Below are 5,786 nucleotides of genomic sequence, written 5' to 3' on the forward strand. Positions count from 1 at the left end.
TTGTATGAAGTGAAAGCTTAAACTGGGCTGCACATGAAGAACGATTTAAGTTGTTTTCGGAGCTGAAACAATAAATTTCAATCACAGAAGCATACTGCTGAAGCTTATTTTTTTAATTATTATAAATTATAATTGTTTTTTTTTTTTTGATTTGATGAAGTGTGTTGTTTTTAATATTTTAATATGCGCCATATTGTATGTTTTCTTTGTTTTAAAATATTCCAATAATTGGAAAGAAAGCAATTATTACAATGTAAAAAAAAAAAAAAAAAATAACTCTTAGTTATTTACAATTTCACAAAAAAAAAAAATTTTCAATTTTTTTTTTGTAAATTCACGAAATTTTTTTTTTTTTCGGAAACTTTTTTCTAGTTAATTCATCGAAAATTTCAATTGTATAAAATTTCTAAACATCAGTTAACATCAATAATTTCCAAAATTTTATTGTATGAATTGGTAACATTTGTATCATACATTCATTAATGATAGATGATAATATCCCAGAAATTGTCATCAGTAATTGTTGCATTAGGAATTAATTCATTTATATCCGGAACAATGTATATAACCATCGTATTTAGAAGAGTACAGTAGACTAATGAGATAAATCATTAACCCAAATATTAGGCACAATACATTAGTGATTGTATAAGTCAACGTGTCCTAAAATTATTTCCTTTTATCGTTTTTTCTCTTTGTTTTTTTCTCTCTCTCTCCCTCTCTTCTCTCTCCCTCTCTCCTATCTATCTCCTCAAAAGAAAAAGAAAAAAAAAATGAATGAAAATATTTTGTTTTGTTGAAATTTTTCCATTTTAACATTAAATGATAAAAGCAAAAGCAAAAGAAAAAAAAAAGAACGCATAGGATGAGAATTGATTGTGTTCGTTTTATTCTTTTAAAAGTAATCTTTGATCGATCAAGGACTGACTATTTTGAATTAAAGAGAAAAAAAATTTTGTTGATATAGTAGTAGTATGAAATGATTTCCTTGAGAGAGAGAGAGAGAGAGAGAGGGAGAGAGAGAATGACTTGTCTAATACTATCTATAACTGCTAGAGATTTAGACTACTGCAATTTTGCAATAATATGTGCTATTTTTGGAAACTAGTAGCATGCTAAGAGTATTTCGAGACAATTTTAATTTATCATCGAGAGTAGACATATTGCAAAAGAATGAGTGATAGAACGATAGAGAATGAATAATCATAGCAAATTAATCAGGAAGAGATGAAAACTAAAAGAGCGAAAGGAGAAGGGAAAAAAAAAAGAAAAAAAGTAGATGCTAAGAGAATTGTTGGTTAATTTTCAGATATATGATATTATTTGAGAGAAAAGAGATTAGAAGGGAAATATTCTTTAAAAAAGATCGAGACAGAATATATAGGAGGAGAGAGAGAGAGGGAGAGAGAGAGAGAGAGAGGTTGACAATTGAAGTGTGATACATATAGCCTGCAGTGCAACTGACTGGTACCGGATGGTACCAATGCGCGGATCTGCAACGATTCTTGCTGGTGAGCATTTCCTCTGGGATAGTGGTAGTTGGTTACCGTGCTGTCAATTCATTGAAATTTAACTTTCTCTCTCTCTCCCTCTCTCTCTCTCTCTCTCTCTCTCTCTTTATTTTTCTGTTTTTTTCCTCGTTATCATTTAGTAACACATCAGTGTTCCCATCGATAGAATGAATATTTGATGAATCGTAGAGCAATCATTTCTTATTCTTCTACCGCGGTTGCTTATCTCAGGAGAAATATACCAGCTGAAATTGGAGTGTCCTCTTTCTCTCCCTCTCCCTCTCTCTCTCCCTCTCCCTCTCTCTCTCTCTCTTATATTTTCGTTTCCTAATCAAAGTACATCATTTTACTCTTTGCAATTTTCTTTTCCACATTGCTACTAGCTATTTATCTGAAGAAAAAGCCGCTTATTTGATAAAAAATTAATTTTTTTATAATGCCTAAATTTTTTTTTTCTTTTTTTTTTTTTTACATGAAAATAAAAAAAAAACATGAAGAGAGAAAGAGAGAGAGAGAGAGGTGGGAGAAAGAGGACAGCAAAAAAAAAAAAAGAGAAAGAGAAAGGATGATGAAAAAGATTGGATAATTTAATGATAAGAAATGAAATGAGCATTATTATAAGATCAGTCAATGAAATCGATCTATGCTAACTGATAATTGTTATCAAGTGTTCAACTTGAGATAAGATAAGATAAGATAAGATAAGGAAGAAAGGCATATCATTGTAAATTTTTATATTTCATAATGGCACTATTGCATATTATTGTTTGAATTTGAATTTTTTTTTTTTTTTGTTTTTGATATACATATATGAATGTAACAGTTGATTACATTGATAAATTTAATGAAATGTAGTGAAGTAATCATTTCAGATTGTCTAAGAAAAAAGGAAAGGAGAATTCCTCTCAGTATGTAATAATTATTATCAGTAATCATCGGATAAGATTTGTCTAAATAGTTAAGATTATATCATTAAGCATTTATTTACTACTATTACATCGATATCATATTTCAAATCTTTTTTTTTTTTTTTTGAATTAGGATAATTATCCTTTGTTAATCGTTAGGATGTCTTGTATTATTAAGTTGGATTTCATTAAATTTAATTAAATTAAACTAAAATAGCATGTATATTCTCTGTGTAAACTAATATAATTGAAGACATTATTTTTCTAATTCTAAAATATGAATTATTTCTTGTGTATTACTCTTCATTCATTCGATGATAATGCTATATTTGTGAATGAATTTTTCAGCAATTATGATAAGTGTGATTTGATTACGTTGATTAGATAGGTAATTGTATCTGAAATTATGCTAAATGCACGTTACTTGTTATCATTTATTATATCTATCTTATCATGATATCTATTATCACCTTGTTAGTGAATGTTGGTTGATAAGGTAGTAGTGTGGTGTGGGAATGGAAGGAAGAGATCATGCATGTCTGTTTGATTGTTATGGTGATAATTATCATTTCAAATGCTCTTCATAATTTTGCTATGAAGAAAGGAATGCTAGAGAGGAGACAGTTTAAGGATTGAAAGAAAGGATGGAAGAGAAATTGGAAAGATGAAATTCATGGTGAAGAAGGTTATCTCGAGAGATAAAGGATATCAATCAGTTCAGTTGGAACAACAATCCATTTGGTCAATTTGTCATTTTATCTTTTTGACTCTTTAAGACTAAAGATTTCTTATAAATGTTAACATTATTATTAGCTTTATGTAAACTAATCTTGTTGAAGTAAATTTCATGATTAACAATTTAACTCTGATGAAGAAGCAGTGAATTTTTGATTGGAAAATATAGACTTTAAAATATAACTGATAATATTTATAAAATGAAGAATATTACTTTAGATAAACCTAACAAAGTAAGGAAGCTATAAGAAGTAGCAGAGAATTTTTGTTTCTTTTTTTTTTTTTTTTTTCTCATTTTATTTTCTTTTTTCTCTTAATTACTTTCAATTTATGATCTTTATCATCTTATTCTGAATTTTCATTTCAAAAACTGTCTTCTTCATAGCTTATTCAACTTTTCGTTTGTCAAACAAGCAAAAGAAGTATAATAAATAAACAAAATGGTATTGGTTGGTACGATGAGGAAGATGAGGACAGTGTATTATATTTTTTTCTGACTGTTTCTCCTTTGAACTCGACATAATTTTCAAACTCGTTTCAACTTCCTATGTTTCTTTTAGATATTGAAGGTGAGAGGGAACGCTTTGATTGTTTTTTTTTTTTTTTTTTTTTTTTAAAAAAAAAAAAGTTTGAAGTGAACAGGCACTGTTTCTTTCAGTAAATCATAGTGTCACGATAATATTGTATGCACGAAACTACGTTTATTTTCACTTTTACTTCATTTTGTCAACAACATTTGGCATTTTTTTTTTTTTTTCCCTAAGCTTAGCGAATTATTTTCACATTGTTTAATTTTGCCTCATTTATTTTAATTTCTAACCATTTAATCTCTTAAAAGTTACTTATTACATTTTTTTTTTTTTTTTTTTTTTTTTTTGCTTTTATTATCAATTCTTTTATAAACTTGTTATTTTGTTATCAAACTTATTAGACATTAATTTTGGTTAATAATAATACCATTGAATTTGTTTTATTTTCAATGATTTGCATTCAAATTTGATTTAATTGAATAATTTCATCTGCAATTTGCAACAGAAAACGGATAAACTTTGTTAATTTCTCTTAGTATATTGTTGAATCTTTGTTATATCTGTCAATAATTACAGGTTTTTTTTTTTTTTTTTGATAGGTCTTAAGAAAATGGGACAAATGGGATAACTGTTGATTATTTTATTTGTTTCACTTTTTGATGTTTATTTCGATCAAGAAATGACAACAAACACATAGTTAAAACAAGGAAATTTGATAAAAATTTTATACTATCACACAATAATTTATAATTTGAAAACCACGAAAAGAAAAAATGAAAAAAATTTCAAAATATTTCAATAGCCTTGACCCAAACCCAATGAATTTCTATCCTTCTCTCATTTCTTATTGTCATTTTTTCCATTAATTCATTTTGCTTTCGGAATTTTTCATTATATCTGTCTATTATTTAAGATTATTGCTTACTTCCTGTAGTTATTCTCATTGATTTTTTCAAAGTGATAACTTTATCAGATAATTGTTTTCATTTTCTTTTCAAACAAAAAAAGAAAGAAAGGAAATAAGCATTCTTTTATGAAGAAATATGCATCAAATATTTAGTAAAGTATGATTTAATAATGTCAGAATTGTTGTACACAAAAAACAAACAATAATATCTTTGCTTGACCTCAATTTTAAAAAGGTTATTAACATCGATGTGAAGAGTCGATTAAAAAAAAAAAACATATATATTGGAATGCTTGTAATGATGCCACACCTGTGGACACATTCGAACAACAATTTAATGATCTACTGACTCATCAATTGCCTTTTTAAAAAAAAAAAAAAAATATTGAGGAGGAGAAATTCCTCATTGCACACTTCTAATTATCTCTATTTATTTATTTAACAAAACAAATCTATCCTTATGTTTTTTTTTTTTTTTTTTTTTTTGTTCTTTTAATGAAAAGTTAGCTATTTTCAAATTTAGTGAGAATAAAAAAAAAAAAATTCATGTCATATTTATGATTTAATGTAATATCAATTTTCTAAAAATTTTACTAACTTTTTGCAAAGTTTTATTCCATTTGTTTGTTAAATTTCTCATTAAAGTTTTCTTTTTTTTTTTTTTTTTTTTTTTTTAACAAGAAAATTATTTGAGTGAAATTTATGTGAATGTTTAGTTTTATTTATAGTAATATATGGCATAATTTATTTATTGATTGATCTAAATTAATACGAATGTTTTATATTATCTGTTTTGTTTCTAATTAATCAATTAATTTCGTCGAGAACAAGTTTTTTTTTTTTTTTTTTTTTAAAAATAACGCAGCGAAAATGTATATTTCATTTTTATATATACGAATAAAACAATCAAATATTTTCTTTTTTCAGATTTCTTCTTCTATTTCTCAACATTTGATAATACAAACAATAAACAACGTTACTACAAATAAGGAGAGAAAGAGAAAAAGAAGAAAAGAAAGGGAGAGAGAGAGAGAGAGAGGGCAAGGGTGTATATGGTGAAAGGAATTAACGAAGGATCAAGTGATAAATAGTTCGAAAATCTTTACTGCTATTACTATTTTTGCTAATTATTAAAGTACTATTCAAATTTATTCTTATTACTATATAATTATTATTATTATTATTATTAGTGATA

General features: G+C 26.2%; 1 gene across 1 annotated transcript; it reads left to right on the forward strand.

Annotated features, from left to right (window-relative positions):
- Positions 1–1,379: 1,379 nt before the first annotated feature.
- Positions 1,380–1,631, forward strand: Bm15581. Its single transcript, XR_006227966.1, has one exon. The product of XR_006227966.1 is annotated as a pre-microRNA Bm15581 (primary transcript).
- The last annotated feature ends 4,155 nt before the right edge of the window (positions 1,632–5,786 follow it).

Source organism: Brugia malayi, assembly GCF_000002995.4.
Source record: "Brugia malayi strain FR3 genome assembly, contig: Bm_v4_Chr1_scaffold_001, whole genome shotgun sequence".
In the NCBI taxonomy this organism is placed as follows: Eukaryota; Metazoa; Nematoda; class Chromadorea; order Rhabditida; family Onchocercidae; genus Brugia; species Brugia malayi.